The following is a 20620-nucleotide window of genomic DNA, read 5'->3' on the forward strand; positions in this document are numbered from 1 at the left end:
ATATATATAATTTCAGAAATTTTTTATAAGTATATATATATATATATATATATATAATTTCAGAAATTTTATATAAATATAGATATATACATATATAATTTCAGAAATTTTACATAAATATATATATATATATATATATAATTTCAGAAATTTTATATAAATATATATATATATATATATATATAATTTCAGAAATTTTATATAAATATATATATATATATAATTTCAGAAATTTCATATAAATATATATATATATATATATATATATATATATATTTAATTTCAGAAATTTTATATAAATATATATATATATATATTTCAGAAATTTTATATAAATATATATATATGTAATTTAAGAAATTTTATATAAATATATATATATATATATAATTTCAGAAATTTTATATAAATATATATATATATATAATTTCAGAAATTTTATATAAATATATATACATATATATAATTCAGAAATTTTATATAAATATATATATATGTAATTTCAGAAATTTTATATAAATATATATATATAATTTCAGAAATTTTATATAAATATATATATATATATATATATATATATATATATATATATATATATAATTTCAGAAATTTTATATAAATATATATATATTAGTGTTGGGACGATTCCTAATTTTTATACGATTCCGATTCCGATTCCAGGAAAATATTGATTAACGATTCCGATACCAAGTACGATTCCGATTCCTAGGGAATTTATTGTTTTGAAATATACCAGGTAGTTTTATACTTATGGTCGGTAGTTCCCAAATATGTTCCCTAACTTTGGAAGAGATATTTTATGTCTACACCGTCGTGTTTTGGATTAAATAAAATTATTATATAGCAAACTAAACGGAAAAATTAGCAAAATTTATTCTAGAGAAAATTTTACTTAATTGGAATACAGAAAAAAAAAACTCAAAGAAAATAGAAAAAACAAATAAAATAGAATTTATATAACAGAACAAAAACAAGAAAATAAGAGAATAAATACACACGATTCATTATTTTGGTCCCTATAATTAACAGATTTAATGAATTCAATAAAAAAAATATAGCCGAAGAGAAAGAAAATATATACTAATTAAATATAAAAAAGATAAATATTTAATTTAATAATTTATAAATTACTGTACACATAGATTCGAAAAAGTTGTCAAAAAACAAATATATAACAAACAAATATTATCAAAGGCAAGATAAGTTACTTTTCTACCAAACTGGATACATTTTTTTTTGTTTTTATTCAATGTAACATATTTATTCAGCTCGAAAAACATGCAGCGTTTACCGATGTATTGGAAAATTCAAAATGGCGCCCGACACTCTCTTTAACATGGTAAGTTCGGGAAAAGGTGTTATAAATAATAAACTAGACAAAAAACTATTAAAAAAAACACCGAATATATATCAAAATATGTCACGGTAACATATATTGAGCGAGTTTCTAGCAGTATTTTGTATAGTTTATTATTTATAACATCTTTTCCCAAACTTACCGTGTTAAAGAGAGTCTCGGCCGCCATTTTGAATTTTCCAATACATCGGTAAACACTGTGTGCTTTTCGAGCTGAATAAACATGTTACATTGAATAAAAACACGAAAAATATATCCAGTTAGGTAGAAAAATAACTTATCTTGACTTTGATAACATTTATTTGTTATATATTTGTTTTTTGACAACTTTTTCGAATCTATGTGTACAGTAATACAAACCCAACTATAAGTCCTTAGTAAAATTCTATTTATAAATACTTTTTAAAATGAAATTATTTAATTAATCGTAAATATTATTTAGACATAAAAATTAACTGATTACAAAACCTTTTAAAAATATATATAATTATTTCTTTTTCGTTCGGCAAAGAACTGCGCAAAACACTTTTAATTTTCAATTTAAAATTCTAGAAAAAAGATTATATTATTCTGCTTTTAATATAATCAAATTCAGGGTTTTATCTTTCTGGAGAAAAAAAATAATGGATTTTATTTCAATGAACTTGAATAAAAAAACTTGACTGAATTGAATTAATTACCCTTAAATTAACGAAGGGGGTTATTTAATAACTTTAGGTTTGGAAGAGATAGGTATGGGGTCGATTTTTTTGAAACTTCAAAAGAAACCGACTACTGTCAAAGCTTTGCGAAATAATACAATGTGATCAATTTCATTTTAGAGATATTTCTTTCAAAAGCCTTCTTTTAAAAAAAGAAAAAAAAGTATATTGTTCTATTAAACCTTTTACTGTTTAAATAATTTGACTTTGCTCGTTTTATTTTAAGAAAATATAAGTTGAAAAAGCATTTTCATTCAGTATTAGAAGATTTGTCAGTAAAAAAAAAACAATCGCCAAAAAGATAAGCGTTTTTTTTTAATTTTTACTCGCAATGTAGAGCCCTGCATACTTCTTTTCAAGTTAACTCTTTTGTAGTTTTGATTACAATTTCCTTGGCCTTCGGGACAACATCGTAGTGTAGTATCTGTTCTTCAGATGCTGCACTTCTATTTCTTGTTCTCTTTCGGTGGAGGAGAGATCCTTCACGACTGAGACAATTTTTATTTTTGTACCTTTTCTCCACGTTAAAAAACGACCCTGGTGTCTAACTCTGTCCCGTGGGGAGGCATAGTAAATAGGTACAATAGATCTGAATGAATGAACCTTGTAAGGGAGGGGCACTAAGCATTGCCCTGTTAATAATGAATTTCTTTGGTTTCTTTTTATTTCTCTCTTGCGGTTAGAAATATCAGGATTTTTTTTTCTTTTTTTCAACATAAGACTAAAAGAATCGTAATGAAGGAATCGGAAAATTAAGGTATTTTTTAACGATGCGATTCCGATTCTGATGCCTCCCAAAATACACGATTCTTACGATTAACGATTCCGATTCCGATTAATCGTCCCACCACTAATATATATATATATAATTTCAGAAATTTTATATAAATATATATATATATATAATTTCAGAAATTTTATATAAATATATATAAATATATATATATAGATATAATTTCAGAGATTTTATATATATATATATATATATATATATATATATATATAGAGAGAGAGAGAGAGAGAGAGAGAGAGAAGAAAATACAAGAAAATATTTTTACAATAAAAAGCATAAATTGTTAGATAAAAGTAGAGGAAAAAATTCAGCTAAATTTAATTTCCTCCATTTTTAGATTTTTAGATTTTATTTTAATTGTTATACTTTCTTTTTGCATTTTAAGTTTTTAAGTACATTCATTTTTTCATAATTTCAATTGTGATACTTCATGCCTTTAATGTAAAAGATATAAATGAAACATTTAAAGAGAAGTCAATGAAGATGTCATGGCAAATTTTATATTTACTAATTTAGTAAACCATTGTATTCTATTTGAAGTACAATGATTTGAATAAAACTGTTTATGTCAATATTATTTATATGATTACCATAATAAATAAATAATAAACACAAAAGATTTGACAATTTCGGATAATTACCTGTTATTAATAAATTCTTTATCACTGAAGCAGTCTACTTTTTAAGCTCCATTTGATGCAGTTTACATTTTCCGGAATAAATCTGCAAAAGATAAATAAATTAATTTTGATTTTCCATAATGAACACGTAAACAGTGTAGTTGCATATTATTACAATTTTTTAAAATTCTTTTTTTTTATATTTTAACACAGACAAATAAAATCTCTATCTTTTAATAATTAAAAAAAAAACTGAATGTAAATACGATTAAAATTCAAATAATTTGAAATAAAGATAAATAAATTAATTTTGATTTTCCATAATGAACACGTAAACAGTGTAGTTGCATATTATTACAATGTTTTTTAACCTTTTTTTTATATTTTAACACAAACAAATAAAATCTCTATCTTTTAATAATTAAAAAAAAAACTGAATGTAAATACGATTAAAATTCAAATAATTTGAAATGAAGGTTAAATAAATTCTTCTACATTGAAAAGAAAAACTATTGCATTACATCAAAACAAAAACTGCTTTAAAAACACAAAAATGAACAATAGAAAATAATAGTTGGAGATTATATTTACATTTGTTCAACATAATATATCAACACACATTTACACAAATAAAAGTGTATACACCTCCAAAACATTATTATTTCAGTATCACATGTAATCAATCATGAACACGTTGGTTCTAAAACTGTGTGAGACTCTCCTATCTAAAAACTAGGGAAAAAATTAGAATTATGGGTGAAGAGTCAGTTTCACAGATAAGTTTAACGAAAGATGTTGCAATATTTTTATCTCCTAATGGTGTAGGGTCCCTCACATGTGGTAGAATCTATTTATAAACGCAGCTGCTAGAAACTGATGAATCAAATTGATTCACGTTCTGCTATCGACCAATCAGAAACCAGAATTGCTCCATAAAAATTAAACCTCTTTAGCAACGTTGCACATATTTTTCTCTTTAGCTTCAAAATTATGAAGTCTGGAACCAGTACAGAAGAACTGTCTACTAAGAATTCATCTCCAGGACTTGTATAGAAAAACTACCCATCAAAACTGTTCTCAAACTAAACATGGCTTACAGCTCAAGATAAAATGATCAGAACTTTTTAGACTGATAGTGTTTGAATGACATCTAATCATTCTAGTAAAAACTTAGATGTACATTATTCTTTTTTAAGAATGGAGCAAATGAATGGCTGCTTGCCCCTCAAAAGGTGGAGAGGATTTATTCTTGAAAAATTGTAAGCAAAGTTCAAGTTAGACTCCCAAATTTAGAGTCAGTGCTAATCATAGATTTTTTTCATACAATTTTTCAAGAATGAAATCCCCAACGGTTAAACAACAAGTTATTTTTTGTGTTGTTGTTATAAATTCTTCGTTTGGTCGTTTTTGGCTTTTTTTAAGCATTTTTTCCTGAAAAATTTGGCTTTCAATATTTATTTTAGTTTTTTGTTTATAAAAATGTTGCTTCAGATTTTAATCTGGCTTTTTTAGCATTTTTTCCTGAAAAATTTGGCTTTCAATATTTATTTTAGTTTTTTGTTTATAAAAATGTTGCTTCAGATTTTAATCTGGCTTTTTTAGCATTTTTTCCTGAAAAATTTGGCTTTCAATATTTATTTTAGTTTTTTGTTTATAAAAATGTTGCTTCAGATTTTAATCTGGCTTTTTTAGCATTTTTTCCTGAAAAATTTGGCTTTCAATATTTATTTTAGTTTTTTGTTTATAAAAATGTTGCTTCAGATTTTAATCTGGCTTTTTTAGCATTTTTTCCTGAAAAATTTGGCTTTCAATATTTATTTTAGTTTTTTGTTTATAAAAATGTTGCTTCAGATTTTAATCTGGCTTTTTTAGCATTTTTTCCTGAAAAATTTGGCTTTCAATATTTATTTTAGTTTTTTGTTTATAAAAATGTTGCTTCAGATTTTAATCTGGCTTTTTTAGCATTTTTTTCCTGAAAAATTTGGCTTTCAATATTTTTTTTAGTTTTTTGTTTATAAAAATGTTGCTTCAGATTTTAATCTGGCTTTTTTAGCATTTTTTCCTGAAAAATTTGGCTTTCAATATTTATTTTAGTTTTTTGTTTATAAAAATGTTGCTTCAGATTTTAATCTGGCTTTTTTAGCATTTTTTCCTGAAAAATTTGGCTTTCAATATTTATTTTAGTTTTTTGTTTATAAAAATGTTGCTTCAGATTTTAATCTGGCTTTTTTAGCATTTTTTCCTGAAAAATTTGGCTTTCAATATTTATTTTAGTTTTTTGTTTATAAAAATGTTGCTTCAGATTTTAATCTGGCTTTTTTAGCATTTTTTCCTGAAAAATTTGGCTTTCAATATTTATTTTAGTTTTTTGTTTATAAAAATGTTGCTTCAGATTTTAATCTGGCTTTTTTAGCATTTTTTCCTGAAAAATTTGGCTTTCAATATTTATTTAAGTTTTTTGTTTATAAAAATGTTGCTTCAGATTTTAATCTGGCTTTTTTAGCATTTTTTCCTGAAAAATTTGGCTTTCAATATTTATTTTAGTTTTTTGTTTATAAAAATGTTGCTTCAGATTTTAATCTGGCTTTTTTAGCATTTTTTCCTGAAAAATTTGGCTTTCAATATTTATTTTAGTTTTTTGTTTATAAAAATGTTGCTTCAGATTTTAATCTGGCTTTTTTAGCATTTTTTCCTGAAAAATTTGGCTTTCAATATTTATTTTAGTTTTTTGTTTATAAAAATGTTGCTTCAGATTTTAATCTGACTTTTTTAGCATTTTTTCCTGAAAAATTTGGCTTTCAATATTTATTTTAGTTCGATAAAACATTAACTCGATGATCAATTCGATTTCTTGTATTCGCTTATTTGAAAGAAGAACGTTTTGCTATAATCTACAGAATTCACCTAAAATTTTCAAAGAGATTGAATTAATTTTTTGGCAATGTTGACTGTTTTTTTACTATGAGTGTGAGTCTGCCCAATGAAAATAGTCCGTCCTATAGTTGAAGTAAGCCCAGTGTTACGAATTTAGTAGTTTTCACACTAGATCTTGAGATTTCGTTTGCAATCTTGTGAGTAAAATTTAAATATAAAGGATAGAGGCTTTTTTTCTAGAAAAATATCAAGATAGTTGACATCCGCAATTTTAGATTTGAAAAATGAAGAAAAGCACTTGAAAATACCTTAAAACATAAACTAAACTCATTCAAGCAAGTAGAAAAGTAACATGTATTGCCTTTGGTAACAATTATTTATTGACTATTTTGTTTCACCATTTTTTGGTTAACCATTCTTAAAACTCGCTATAAAATCGATTCTTCTAAGTATATTTTAGGGGGAGGGCGTTCCATCCTTTGTAGTTTAAAATACAGTTTTAATTTAGAAGTATTTATTCACTTGGTAAAACTGTAGAAAAGTCAACAATCGAAAATTATTTTTAAAAGAAAGCAACAGTTAAAAAAAACTTACATCAAACGTAGTAGAATTTAACTATCTACCGACCTGTATACTTTTAACATGCGAAAACTGTGTTTTTCTAATTTCAAAATATTTTGTTCAAAGTGATTTTTACATATGGAATAAAAATAAACGAATGGCTGCTTGCCCCTTAAAAGGCGGAGAGGATTAATTCTTGAAAAATTGTAAGCAAATGACTTATTCTACCACTAAGCCTAAGTTCAAGTAAGACTCCCAAATTTAGAGTTAGTTGTAATCATAGATTTTTTCACACAATTTTTTAAGAATGAAATCCCCCACGGGTTAGTCAAAAAATTATTTGTGGGAAAAAAAATGAAATAAAAAACTGTAAACTCAGTTTTAGTATGTATAAAAGATACTCGAATTTTACTGCATTTGGTATAAGGTATTTGTTGATTTTTGTTATGGTTTCCAATTTCTCGACTGTTAACTATTCTACATTTTAAAGTATGACTGTTGTTCCTACTTACTTGCCTCCCCAAAGTGCCAACATTCATAATTTTATTTATTTTTATCAAAATTTTCAACGTTTTGCCAGAATGAACTACGTTTACTATGGCACAGCATATGCTAACACCTCAGCAAAGTTTATTGCGTTTATTTTTAAGCAAACATTAAAAACAGAAAAAAGTTTTCCACATGTTAAAATATATATACATATTTACTTGTCTTGCTACCACGCCGAATGTAGACATACAATCGGTTTTTAATGTAGTGAAAACCTGGCTACTCCCAAAAGAGGCATTCAAGATGGGAGGGGGCAACATTTTCTTTTAAATCCTCACTCTTAAAGGATTTCTCCTTCATTGACAAAGGACAGCAAAGATAACGTATAGTATTAAAAAAGATACTATATATAAAAACGTTAATTTTATTAGGAAAAATAAAAGCTAATGCAAATAAACCGAAAATAAACGGATATTGTAAAATTGGCAAATATTTAAATCGTAAAGGTTCGCTTAGATTTTAAAAAATATTCAGAGCAGACAAAATATATTTCATTGTGAATGGTGGTGGGCATGAAAACTGCTTCCCAATTTAATGCAAAATAACGGCCTTATTTCCAAGGACTTTTTCAGGGTTTCGGACTCAAGGTTGAAGTATTTTTTATTTGGAAGATAAGTTCTGTTTGATTTACTTTTAAAGGTGATTTCATGTGATTTTACGACTTATGGTTAGATAGATATTAAAGATTAGTTACCTGTCCCCAAAAGTTAGTATGTCCTAGAAATGAGAGATTATTTTCGTTAAAAATTATATGAAAAATGATCCCCCTTTTTAAATTCTAAAATATTTGTTTGAAATATTCACACATATTCTCCTAAAGAAACACAATTTCATTATTTCGAGGGAAATAGACAAGTGTCTTCATTTGGTTTTAAATATGACATAATTTATTTTAAAATCGACAAACTTCTTAATGTTTTCCCTTCATATAAATATTCTCAAAGATTTTCACCTTGTGTTATTTTTCCCATTTTTACAATTGTGCCATTATTACCCTCTTCAATCTCCCTTTCAGAATTATCCTAAAATCTATTAATTAATTCACATATATTTATTTTTATGTTGCAAATAATAATTTTTCCGATATTTTCAGAGAATTTATTTGTCAATATTCTATATTTAGATATGCCATTATTGTTATTAATTCGTAATATATTTCAATTTAACTTTTCTTATAAACACTGTATGATTTTATTATTTGTTTCTTGCAAAACAAAACCCGCTCCAAAAGACAGAAAAAAATTTGCTGATAAAAGTTGTCAGCCATCTTGGGGAGCAAATCGCTTCAATATAATTCCAAAAATATATGGTGAGAAAACACATAATATTTTTATGTAGAGTAGGAAGTCAAAATATAGTGTTTTTCTTTTTGGAAGATTTTTTTTTTTGTTTTAAATTAGGGTTTTTTAAAATTTTCAGATGGAAAATGTTAAAAAAATCTAGTGAGTTTTTTTTTAATGATTTCTCTTCCCTGATCTTGCGGGTTTTTTAAATCTCAGTTAGCAACTCTGATTTAGACAGCAAAACAAGGAACTGAAATGAAAATATGAAACGAAACATAGCTTTCTTTCTTTTTTTTTTCATTTTTATACTGGTTGTAACAAAAATATACCAATAAATGTGGCATTGATATTCATTTGGTGGATTTCTGCCATTATTTTTTTTGTTTTATTTTCAACTCTTTGAACGATTGAGAACATCTTTGTACAAAAAAAAACAGTTAAAAGAATCATCGAGCAGAAATGCTAACAAACGACAACATGTTACTCTTATGTCTTCGCCAGTAAATAAAGGCATATCACACAATAGCATTTGAAGAAATGAAGACACTTTATTTTCGAGTGTACAGAACAAAACTCCAAACAGAACTGAAAAACTAAAGTCATACAATATATGTCAACCTATGTTACCATTGTTAGAAATTTCAGAATGCAAGGGCGATAACTGCGTGATTTACAATCACGCAATTATTTCGACCAATGGTATTGCGTTGATTCAGTTGCTGCGGAGGATGCAGAAGTGGCGGGAATTTTGTGTTTCAAAAAACAGATTTCAATATGATGCCAAGCAAAGCCGACACGCGAAATCTCGCTCCATGCCTAATGAACTAAGGCAGGGTTCTACACCATTTATTTCTCCGCTCATTTAAATGCGGATACTAGCCGGAGGCTAAAATGTTCTATGGATTAATTACTTCATTATCATTGCCCGCAAGAGGGCATATTATTTTATGAACATCAATCGCAAAGTGCATTGTTCGTATCGACAGTCTGGAAGGATTTCAGGAACCCTCAACGAATTCTACGAGCGGCCGATTCTACCAGCATCTTCAACAAGAAGAAAACTACCTTTGTCTTTCAAGGCAAGAACTACAACTACCTTCGCCTTTCAAGGCAAGAACTACCCGCCATTTGGCAGAAGCTAAAGAGGGCACTCTTTTGCAATATGGACTCCTTTTTTACCCTTTTGTAAATGAAATTATTTTTGGATTTAAGGTGAGCCTTTGTTGCTTTTCTGTGTCTCTTTCATTCTGCCATAGGCAAAAACGAGTAAGAGAATTTCTTACACCGTTTTTATTGCAAAAGATATTCCTTCCCCCCCCCTCAAATTGTTTTCTTCTTATGAGTAATTATGTTTTATTGCATAAGATTTCGATCCCCCCCCCCACATTATTTAGGATTTTTTTCCTTTCATTGTGTCGCCTTTAAAAAAAATAATATATTTAATATTCATTTTTATATTAATTTGTAATGGTCCTTAAAAGACCATGTGCTTTAACGAAAAAATAATATATTGAATATTCATTCTTATATTAAATTGTAATGGTCCATAAAAGAACATATTTATTGAAAATAAATATTTCTTCAATAAATTGTAACTGAAGTTCATTTGAAAAAAAATAAATATTATTTCATGTAAATTGTAACTGAAGTTTTAATTCGTAAAAAAAAAATAATACCTTTCAAATATTTTACGATAATTGTAATCGTTTAAATAATGTATGAAAAAAGAAAAAAAATTATATATTGATTCTTGAATTTATAATTGATTCATTGTTGAAATGTGTTGTCGAATGTCAGTCTGAACTTTTCTTATGAGTTTAAATTCCTTGTTCATTGAGAGTTTTGAATTTTGTTCACGTAACCCCCTTCAGATAGTAGTGGTTCTCGTCGGAGAATCCTTTTCGCGCCCTTTGATTTTATTTCCCCACGTGGGAACGGCCATTTTGTTTTCTCGTGTTGTGTCCTTCGAACATGGCGAATTCAAATCTTGTTGGTCGAATTGAAGCTAAAAAGTTTTGTATAACGGCTTCTTTGGATTGGATGAACGAGAGAGGAGGTGGGCATCGTATAAATAATTTTTCTTCTGACATTGAGAAATGATTGTCTGAAATAGACGATTTATTAGATCAGTTAATTTTCAAGTCCCCAGATGAGGAAAGACTAAATATATGTCGAGATTTCGAAATATTTAAAGCGGGAGTCCACGACAGATTGGCTGAGCTCCAGCCGGAGATTGAGAAATCAAGGGATACTGTTCCCATGAAAATGGAGTTGGAGTGCCCCCCCCCCCCCTTTAGTGGGGATCCAACTCCCAATAAGTTTGAATTCCGTGGGTTCCTAAGGAAATTTGAATTCTGTACTGCAAACATGAAAAGTGCAGATAAATTATTATTGCTAAAATCCAAATTATCAGGAGAGGCGTTTAATATTATTTCTATGTTTGATGTGATTCCCAAGAATTACGAAGCAGCTTTGGAGTGTCTGAAGGAAAAATATTTAAATCCTTCAGCTATTATGAACAAAATATTCGATGACATTATTCCACAACCAGACCATTTTGCGTCTTTGAGGGATATCAGAATCCTCGTCCAGCGAGTCAAACTTGAACTGACGGAAATGGATAATTCCTTTGGCATGGATTTTCTTACAGATAAATCCACCTCCGGAAGATTAATAGCTCATATTCTGTTCGCTAAATTTCCGAACAGTGTTCACAGAGAAATAATGAATAAATCCTGTGAACGGTTTCCTTCTTTAAAGTCTATTTTAACATATACGTTTGACGTTATAGACATAATAATGGCGTCGACTTTGAATGCGTCAAGGCGGGAAAAATTCCCGCCAAACATGTCGGGTTCGTTGAATACTGGAACCCTCCTGGTGAAGAATTCGGAGCCAAAACAAATCAAGTCCTTTCAGAGTAATAATAACTCTAAGTCTTTCGTCAAAAATGGCGAAAATAAATTTTGTAAATTGTGTCAGGTTGATGGTCACCTGACAAAAGTTTGTTCTAAATTTCCAAATTCGGAATCTAAAATTATTTGAGCGAAACAATTAAGATTATGTCTCCGGTGCCTCGGTGAGCACTCAGAATCCAGTTGCAGGGGGGTTAAGGGGTTCCCCTTCCCTTACAGTAATTGTGGTCTAAAAAACCATTATTCCTTAATGTGTCCAAAAGAATCTAAGTCCTTTGTGGGACGTACTTTCGTGGCGGATCAGGACAAGAGTATTAGTCCTGTAATCAAGATATCTATGAAGGTTAAAGGGCACCCGGTTTATTTTTTCTGTCTGATAGATATGGGTAGCCAAAAATCCTTTTTCTCTAAAACAATTCTGGACCGGTTGATTCACAACCGTAATCTAAATCCTGAGACGGTACAAATGTCCATCAATACCCTCGTGGGGAATAAGTCCTTACGTTTTTCAGAGCTGGAAGTGTCTATTAAATTGGGACATTAGCGTCCTTTTTATCATTCTGCATTGTTTGCTGAAAATTTGAAATTGAAATTTAACGTAAACAGGTTCGATGAGATTACGTCGAATTTAACTGAAAAAGGGTATAAGTTTTGCCCTGGTTATTCTGAACTAAACAGTTCTAACATTCTTGGTATCATTGGCCTGGATCTTATTCCTAGAATCCATAATCTCAGTTTAATTAAGTGCTTGGGAGGTTACGCTTGGAAACTCCCCAATTATATCATTCCCTTCGGTGAGGGGTCAAATTTTTTAAACAAAAATGATAAGGCTGTGGAAAGATTGCCAGCCTTCGATCAAGTTATTAAAACACTCTCTATGTGTCAGTCATATTTAATTGATAGTGTATTAAAGCCAGTAGCATCTTACGAGGATGTGCTGCAACCTTTTTTTGACAGTCCTGCTGTTGAACGTGGAGTAGAAAAGTTTTTTCTCTGGACTCCATAGGTATCGAGGATGCCAACCAGTTGTCTTCAATTGATAAAGAAAAAATAAATGCCTTCGAAGAGGCTATAGTTGTCAAGGAAGGAAAATATTACGTCAAGCTGCCTTGGGAGCATGACAAGCTTCTCAAGGTGGAGTCCAATTATGTGCCTTCACTGCGAATAATGCATAGGGTGGCCCAGTCCTTGGAAGGAAAGGGATTGTATAACGATTATATACAGGTCTTCAAAGAATACGAAGACTGTGGAATTATCGAACCTTTCTCCGTTCCCCATGGAACTTATGAGAATTATAAATGGATTCCCCATCGGCCAGTAATTAAAGAAGGTCTGGGAATAACTACAAAAATCTGCCCTGTTTTCAATTGTTCGTTGAAACATAAAGGTGGCATTTCGATTAACGACGCTGCTTATTCGGGTGTTAACATGACTGCATTGTTGCTAGATATTCTACTAGCTTTCCGAAAAGAAAAATATGTGCTTTTGGGCGATTTGCGCAAAGCTTTTTTACAGATCAGGTTAAAATCTATTGAAGATAAAAATAGATTTTGCTTTTTCCTCAAGGTAGATGGCAAATTGTGCGCCTACCGTTTTAATACTATTATATTTGGGTTCAATGCCAGCCCTTTTATATTAAGCTTTATACTTAAGCATCATGCCAAAAAATATGAAGCCGATTTGGCTTCACATTCGATTTCCAATAAATTCTATGTTGACAACTTAGTTACTACTAATAGTGACCGAGATACTCTAACCCATGTGTATAATAAAGTCCGCGACAGACTCGGAGAAGCGGGGTTTGAACTCCAATTGCACGAGCATACAAAATAAAATAATGGAAGACGGTACTATCTCATCTTCTTCCCCCAACTTTGAAAAGGTGCTGGGGTATCAATATTCTGTTGAAAGGGATACCCTTAAACTCGCTCCATCTGTAACAGATGGCAATGCCAATAGCAAACGCAAGATATTATCTCAAGTCTCAAGTCTATATGATCCATTATCTTTACTTCTTCCTGTCACCGTGCAGGGGAAGATCATTATTAGTCAACTGTGGAAAAAGGAGTTGTCTTGGGATCAACAAATCCCTGAAGAAGTTAAGGCCACATGGCAAGCACATGCCAACGAGCTGAATTGTATAGGGAACTTTGAATTTCCTAGATGTACTCTCCTAGTGGAATCCCCTGTTGAAATTATTTGCTTTAGCGATGCTTCTAAGCATGCTTATGGGTTTTCCATGTATGCGAAACAAGGTGCTCAGTGTTCCTTGATATTCGCCAAGGCAAAAGTGGCACCCATCAAGGGAAAATCACTACCTGTTTTGGAATTATTAGCTATATTTCTAGCGTTTAAAGTTATTCCACAAGTTTTGAGTGCTCTAGCGCCTATCAATATCAAATCCTTTTTTGTCGTGTCTGACGCACAAGTAGCCCTGTCATGGATTTTGAATGGGAAGGCTGCGAAAAAAAATATATTAATTGAAAATCGCGTGTCAGACATTAATAAGTTCATTGAAAACATTAAACTTAAATATGGGATAAACCCTAAATTTAGATATGTTCCTTTGTCGGATAATCCAGCTGATCTTGTAACCAGAGGTATTACTGCCTCTAAGTTCAAACAATTTTTCAAATTTTGGACCTGCGGACCAGACTGGCTTGATCAAGTTTAAATCAGCTGGCCCACATCCCCCTTGCCTTGTCTTAACAATGTTAACAGGAAGATGGTAACATGTATGTTCTCGGATGAAACTGCTTCTAACGAGAATCACTTGCCAATTAAAATATCCGATTTTTCCTCATTAACTAAGGCTATTAATGTCTTAGAAAAAGTTGTGAGATTCGGTGATAAATTACGTCATCGAAAGACTGACACCGTCAAGAGAGCTAAATTGTTGCTCTTCTCTCATTTACAAAGGGAAGCGTTTCCCACAGAACTTGCTTATTTGCAACAACCCTCTAATAGGGCTGCTCCACCAAGAGTTACGGCCCTTGGGTTATTCCTAGATAGGGAGGGACTGATACGGACTCAAGGACGTATTCAGAACTCCGAGGTTTTTCCATATGAAGTGAAATTTCCTATATTATTAAGAAAAAATACCCACCTGACCAAATTGGTCATTATTGAAGCTCACCAGAATTGTTGTCATATGGGAGCAAATTCAACCCTTAGCAAAGTGAGGCTATCGGGTTTTTGGATCCCCCAAGGGAGACAGGCGGTGAAGTCGGTTCTCTGTGACTGTTATATGTAAGAGAATTAATTCTCTACTGTACAAAGCACCCTCTGGGTCTCAACTGCCTTCTGATAGAGTAAATTTTGTCCGGCCTTTCAAATGTGTAGGGGTGGATTTTACTGGACATTTTTTTGTCAAAAACAATAATGAGGATGTCAAAATGTACATCCTACTGTTTACTTGCATGAGTTTACGTGCCATACACTTGGAATTGGTACCGGACATGAGCGCAAGATCTTTCTTGTTAGCGTTCGTTAGGTTCACCAACTTATTTGGTGTACCAACTCATATGTATTCCGACAATGCTAAATCTTTCATAGCGCCGGGTATTATATTATCAGACATATTTGCGTCTGATGAATTTAGAGAATATTTCAAATCCGCTACTATTGTTCATTATACAATTCCCCTGTACTCTGCATGGCATGCTGGAGTATGGGAGAGATTAATTAAAACTGTGAAACAGTGTCTTTCCAAGTTGTTGGGTAGGAGGAGGGTCGGTTATTTCGAGTTCCTAACCGCCCTTTCAGATGTTTAAAACGCCATAAATGATAGGCCACTAACATTTATTTCAGCTTCTGATAGAGGTCTTGATGGGTTGACTCCCAACCATTTTTTGCAGACAGGATATCATCCCCGCCTGCTTATCAATCTTAGCAGTTCAGAGGACCCTTGTCCAGAACCTCCAAATAGAAATTCGCTCTTACATTCCCTTGAAATGAGGGATGAATTTGTCAGTAAATTCAAACGTATTTGGCATAATGACTACTTGCTCTCAATTAGAGAAGTAGACGCCCACATTACAGAAAATGAAACCTCTAAAATATCAGAGGGTGAAATTGTTCTTGTCAAAGCTCCAAATAAGTCCCGGCCCTTCTGGGGGTTGGGTAGGGTAGTAAAATTATTGTTCGGAAAGGACAACAAGGTTCGTTCAGCCTCAGTGCTGAAAGACGGGTGTGTCCAAATTCATTCCTTAAAAAATATTTATCCTTTAGAGATAAAACATAATCCTGAACCTGCATTAGCAGAATTTGCGGAAGAAGGAGGCCCCTTCTTTTGCCCCACATGTTCAGTCGCCAATGACGGAACAACACCTATGGTGTGTTGCGACTCGTGCAATGAGTGGTACCATTTTAGTTGTGTCGGGGTCGACCAACAAGTTACCGTTGAAGATTGGGTGTGTCCGGATTGTGCGGACCAAACACCAAGTTAATAATTGTATATTCCTTTTATAGACTCATCAGTAGAGTCATACCTTTTATTACTAATAAATTCTCTGTTTGCCATAGAGAGATCGTTATAAGTTCAGATTGACAACAGACACACATTGAATTTAATTGCTATTATTGTGTTAATATTAAGTCCTTTGGGACAGAATTTCATTGTAATAACTTGTCCAAATAGGCGACAATCCTTAATTTCCCGATAAAAAAGAAAGAAATGAGTATCCATTTCTTTCTCTTCCTTTCTTTGGCAGTGTGCTAGAAATTTCAGAATGCAAGGGCGATAACCGCATGATTTAGAATCACACGATTATTTCGACCAATGGTATTACGTTGATTCAGTTGCTGCGGAGGATGCAGAAGTGGCGGGAATTTTGTGTTTCAAAAAACAGATTTCAATATGATGCCGAGCAAAGCTGACACACAAAATCTCGCTCCATGCCTAATGAACTAAGGCAGGGTTCTACACCATTTATTTCTCCGCTATTTACGGATTAATTACTTCATTATCATTGCCCGCAAGAGGGCATATTATTTTATGAACATCGATCGCAAAGTGCATTGTTCGTATCGACAGTCTGGAATGATTTCAGGAACCCTCAACCAATTCTACGAGCGGCCAATTCTACCAGCATCTTCAACAAGAAGAAAACTACCTTCGTCTTTCAAGGCAAGAACTACCCGCCATTTGGCAGAAGCTAAAGAGGGCACTCTTTTGCAATATGGACTCCTTTTTTACCCTTTTGTAAATAAAATTATTCTTGGATTTAAGGTGAGCCTTTGTTGCTTTTCTGTGTCTCTTTCATTCTGCCATAGGCAAAAACGAGTAAGAGAATTTCTTACACCATAACATATATTGAGTGAGTTTCTAACAGTATTTTGTATAATTTTTTAGTTTAGACTCATTTTTCTAAACTTAATGTATACAACAGCGAGTTCACCGCCATTTGTTTTTTTCAAATATACTGATAAACACTGCAGGTTTTCGAACCTATTAAACATTTTACATTAAAAAAAAAAACACTAAAAACTTATCCATTAAGGTAGAAAAGTAACTTATCTTGCCTTTGATAACATTTATTTGTTATATATTTGTTTTTCACAACATTTTTGTAGTCTTCTCTTCACAATACTCGCCCCCCCCAAAAAAAAAAACAGTGAATTGTCATTATTTATTAATTTCTTTCTTTTTTTTTTTGCATGCACTATTTTTTATTACAAAAACATTTTTACCTTATATTTGTTTTTGTTGTTATTTCCAAATATTTAGCAACAAATTAATTAAATAAACACACAGAAAACAAAAGAAAACACAGTTTAGGCTCTTCTGCATGTTAGTGACATATTAGAAACAGAGACGAGTTATCGACCCCTGTTCTTCGAAAGGGAACTGACGTCTAGCGGCCATGATGTGAACCTCAAAAATAAACAAGTGTTTACGATAACGCAAAAATAGATAATAACAAAATAAATAACACAAAAAATATATGAAAATCTAAACATTTCTTGTATAAAAAATGTATCAAAATATAATTATTAATATAATTTCTTTTCAATGAGTTATTCATAACTGAAAATAAAACACCAGATGTGATACAAACTCGAAGCATTTATAGATTGTTTTTTTTTTTTTACAGTATAAAAATATATCAAAATATAATTTTTGTTTGTCAATGTAGAAAAATATACTTGTATAAAAATGTAGCAAAATATTATTTTAAAAACTTGAAACATTTATAAATTGTTTTTAGAATAAATTGTTTTTTTTTCACACAAAGATAGTTTGTTTTTGCTTTTTTTTTTTTTTACAATAAGATTGTATAAACATATATCAAAATATAATTTTTGTTTGTCAACGTAGCAAAAAATAATTTAAAAATCATGAAACATTTATAGAGATTTAAGTGTATATATATATATATATATATATATATATATATATATATATATATTGTACAGAAAGATTGTATAAAAATGTAGCTAAATATAATTTTAGTCTGCATTCACTTTTAGAAAAGGAAGAGTTATCGACCCCTGTTCTTTGGCTGACAAGTGACATCTGTTGCACTTTTTGAAATAAAAATACACACATTCGCCTCATGTCACTGACGCAGAAGTGCCGACGTTTACTTACATTTCCTTTTGAAAATTGATAAAAAGTATATTTAAAAAAAAAAGGTGAAATAATTAAAGTAATATTATACTTACATTTATTGAATCTTCTTTCGATTGATTTTGTTTGATGGAAATATCTTTGATGTTTTAAAAGTTGTGTGTGTGTGTTTTGTCTTTTTGTTTGTTTATTTTATTTATTTTTTAAAGCAGAATTAAGTGAGTCTCGTCAAGGTCAAATAACGCATTGTGTCATCATAAAAACTGAGGTTCTGTTCCCCTTTCTTTGCAAAGTTTGTTATTATTATTTATTGTAAACACAATTGTTACATTTTTTACTTATTATTCTGTTGGTTATATTTTTATCGTTATCGTTGTTAAGTTTAAATCTGTAAGTTTAGATTTGTGACCTCATGAATTTAGAAGCTTAGCAGGAGAAAGGCTTTGTCGTCAGATTTGGGGTAATCGGCGCATGCGTCATCAACCCAACATTTTTTTTTTCTTCTACTCTCCCTCTCTCTCCCTCTCTCTCTCTCTCTCTCTCTCCCCCCCCCTCACTTTTAAAATGTTATTCGTTATTATTATTCACGGACTATGTACATTTTTTTTTTTTTTATAATTATAATTTTTTTTGTGCGTGTGCTTCCACACTATTGGGACGAGATTTCGAAAATCGTAAAACTGATTTTCACATGAAAACAATGGTATCTACGTATTCCTCGTATTTTGGTAAATGTTTATTTTAACTGTAACACAATGCCGACCATTCTAGTTTGTGTTTTTAGGGGTTATCGAGGCCGCTGGCAAATGAATCTGGCATTTAAACCCGTCGCAAATTTACCGTTTGCATGGTATTAACCCCTGGAGCCTGGGATTACTTTGCACCATTTCACCGCTTTCGTTAACACTTTTCTTACATGATGCGTTCGCGCATGCATGACTTGTTACATTCACATCGCGGAGGATTCTTTAGCGGATTTGAAATAACAAGTTTTCAAAAAAAAAATGTAGTTCATGTGCGTGTGTGTGTGTTGTTACGTTGTTTATAATGCTTTTTAATTGATCTTAAGGTTTAAGTTTTCACGGGCAGTTTACAGAGACATATTTTGGTAATCGTGAAGAAAGAGAGAGCCTGTTTCCTCGGTTTGACTATAGGTGGCGTTACTGTCTGTCCACCCCGTTACGGAAGCACAAAATGTATATAATGCCACCCTTGAAATAAAAATAAATGTTTTGGTTATATTTTAATTTTAAACGTTTTTTTTTTGTTTTGTTTTTTTTGCAAACATATTTAAGTTTTTTTTTTTTTTTTTTCAAACATGTTTACGTTTTTTTTTGTTTTTGCAAACATATAAGTTTTATTTTTTTCAAACATTTACGTTTTGATGCTTGTTTATTTTCAAACATTTACGGTTTTTTTTGTTTTTTTTTTGCAAGCATAAACTAAATGTTTTTGCTATATTTTTCTTTTAAACATATTTACAACCGTTTTTCCGCGAGTATTTTTTACGCTCTTATGATTAAAAAAAAAAAAAAAAACGTTTTTTTTTTTAAATCTTTTTTTATGGACCCCTCCCTTTTTTTTCTTACTTTTCTGCACTTATTTTACCTTTTCCGCGAGTAGTTATATATATATATATATATTTGAAAAATGATATTGTAAAACCTGAATCTTACTTGAAACTACAATTTAAAAATAGCGCGGTACAATAAGTGCATAAGCAAACTTTTCAAAAAGAAAAATATTTCAAAAATATTTAGTTTATGCTTGCAAAAAAAAAAAAAAAAAAAAACTTAAATGTTTGAAAAAAAAAAAACAAGCCACGTAAATGTTTGGAAAAATAAAACTTAAATATGTTTGCAAAAACAAAAAAAAAACGTAAATATGTTTGAGGAAAAAAACCCAAACTTAAATATGTTTGCAAAAAGAAAAAAAAAAACATGTTTAAAATTAAAATATAACAAAAACATTTATTTTTATTTCACGGGTGGCACATTTTGTGCTTCCGTAGCTGGGTGGACAGACAGTAACGCCACCTATAGTCAAACGGAGGAAACAGGCTCTGTCTTTCTTCACGATTACCCATATTTTTATGTTTTCGTCCTTTTTTGGGGGGGGGGGTCAATTATGTAACGTGTATAGTTTTGGTATTATTTTACTTTAAGGCCCGTCTCACGTTCGTATAGAAGAAAATGTTTTTTTTTGTAGATTCCAGTGTGCTGAAAAAGAATATGAAAACCGTTTCCGTCGGAAATTTACCGTTTGCATGGTATGAACCCCGGAATGTTGGAAGTACGCGCGAGCGCGCGGAAACATAAGCGAGCTTTTTCAATGGCGGAATCGCGCGCGCACTCGCGTACCTGACGGCCTTTTCA

The 20620-nt window shown here is 30.7% G+C and overlaps 1 long non-coding RNA gene across 2 annotated transcripts in view; it reads right to left on the minus strand.

The window, feature by feature from the left end:
- LOC145269417 (uncharacterized) overlaps nucleotides 1-18754 on the minus strand; it is a 27537-nt gene extending 8783 nt beyond the window's left edge. For both annotated transcript variants that reach the window (XR_013865044.1, XR_013865045.1), the window contains exons 1-2: nucleotides 18341-18754; nucleotides 3514-3595 (exon numbers count right to left, since the gene is read on the minus strand). This is a non-coding gene — a long non-coding RNA (uncharacterized LOC145269417). The remainder of the gene's footprint in view (nucleotides 1-3513; nucleotides 3596-18340) is intronic.
- Nucleotides 18755-20620: the final 1866 nt, after the last annotated feature.

This window comes from Euprymna scolopes, chromosome 45, assembly GCF_053919585.1.
Source record: "Euprymna scolopes isolate OS-2025 chromosome 45, ASM5391958v1, whole genome shotgun sequence".
Lineage (NCBI taxonomy): Eukaryota > Metazoa > Mollusca > Cephalopoda > Sepiida > Sepiolidae > Euprymna > Euprymna scolopes.